Below are 1,950 nucleotides of genomic sequence, written 5' to 3' on the forward strand. Positions count from 1 at the left end.
TACGTTGTATCAGGTCTGGTTCTAATTGTTGCTTCATGACCTGCATCAGGTTTCTCAGGACACAGGTAAGGTGGTCTGGTACTCCCATCTCTTTAAGAATTTTCCACAGTTTGTTGTGATCCACATAGTCAAAGCTTTAGCACAGTCAGTGAAACAGAAAGTAATGTTTTTCTGGAATTCTTTTGCTTTTTTCTATGATCCAATGTTTGTTGGCAATTTGATCTCTTGTTCCTCTGCCTTTTCTAAATCCAGCTTGTATTTCTGGAAGTTCTCGGTTCACTACTATTGAAGCCTGGCTTGGAGAATAGTGAGCATGACTTTGCTAGCATGTGATGTGAGTGCAGTTGTGCAGTAGTTTGAACATTCTTTGGCATTGCCCTTCTTTGGCATTGGAATGAAAACTGACCTTTTCCAGTCCTGTGACAAATGCTGAATTTTCCAAATTTGCTGGGATATTGAGTGCAGCACTATAACAGCATCATCTTTTAGGATTTGAAATAGCTCAGCTCAAATTCCATCACCCCCACTAGCTTTGTTTGTAGTGATGCTTCCTAGGGCCCACTTGACTTTGGTCTCCAGGATGTCTGGCTCTAGGTAAGTGATCACACCATCATGATTATGTGGATCATGAAGATCTTTTTTGTACAGTTCTTCTGTGTATTCTTGCCACCTCCTCTTAATATCTTCTGCTTCTGTTAGGTCCATACCATTTCTGTCCTTTATTGAGCCCGTCTATGCATGAAATGTTCTCTAATTTTCTTGAAGAGATCTCTAGTCTTTTCCATTCTATTGTTTTCCTCTATTTCTTTGCACTGATCACTGAGGAAGGCTTTCTTATCTCTCCTTCCCATTCTTTGGAAATCTGCATTCAGATGGATATATCTTTCCCTTTAGCTTCTCTTCTTTTCTCTGCTATTTGTAAGGCCTCCTCAGACAACCATTTTACCTTTTTGCATTTCTTGTGGATGGTCTTGATTACTGCCTCCCATACAATGTTACAAACCTTTGTCCATAGTTCTTCAGGTGCTCAGTCCAGCAGATCGAATCCCTTCCATCTATTTGTTACTTTCACTGTATAATCATAAGGTAGTTTTTTTTTTTAGTTCCTGTTTGAATGGCCTAGTGATTTTCCCTACTTTCATCAATTTAATTCATCAATTTAAGTCTGAATTTAGCAATAAAGTGTTCATGATCTGAGCACAGTCAGCTCCCAGTCTTATTTTTGCTGACTGTATAGAGATTCTCCATCTTTTGCTGCAAAGAATATAATCATTCTGATTATGGTATTGACCATCTGGTGATGTCAATGTGCAGAGTCATTTCTTGTGTTGTTGGAAGAAGGTGTTTGCTAAGACCAGTACATTCTCTTGGCAAAACTGTTAGCTTTTGTCTGCTTCATTTTGTATTCCAAGGCCAAGCTTACCTATTACTCCAGGTATCTCTTGACTTCCTACTTTTGCATTCCAGTCCCCTATAATAAAAAGGACATCTTTTTTTGGTGTTAGTTCTATAAGGTCCTGTTGGTCGTCATAGAACTGTTGAGCTTCTTTGGCATTAATGGTTGGGGCATAGACTTGGATTACTGTCATATTGAGTGGTTTGCCTTGGAAATAAACCAAGATCATTCTGACTTTTTTGAGACTGCACCCAAGTACTGCATTTCAGATTCTTTTGTTGACTATGAGGGCAACTCCATTTCTTCTAAGGAATTCTCACCCACAGTAGTAGATATAATATTCATCTAAATTAAATTTGCCCATTCTCATCCATTTTAGCTCACTGATTCCCAAGATGTTGATGTTCACCCTTGCCATCTCTTGTTTGACCAGTTCCAATTTACCTTGATTCATGGACCTAACATTCCAGGTTCCTATGAAATACTGCTTTTTTTTTTTTTAGCATCAGACTTTACTTTTACCACCAGACACATCCACAACAAATGGATATTGC

This window comes from Capricornis sumatraensis, chromosome 5 (genome assembly GCF_032405125.1).
Source record: "Capricornis sumatraensis isolate serow.1 chromosome 5, serow.2, whole genome shotgun sequence".
In the NCBI taxonomy this organism is placed as follows: Eukaryota; Metazoa; Chordata; class Mammalia; order Artiodactyla; family Bovidae; genus Capricornis; species Capricornis sumatraensis.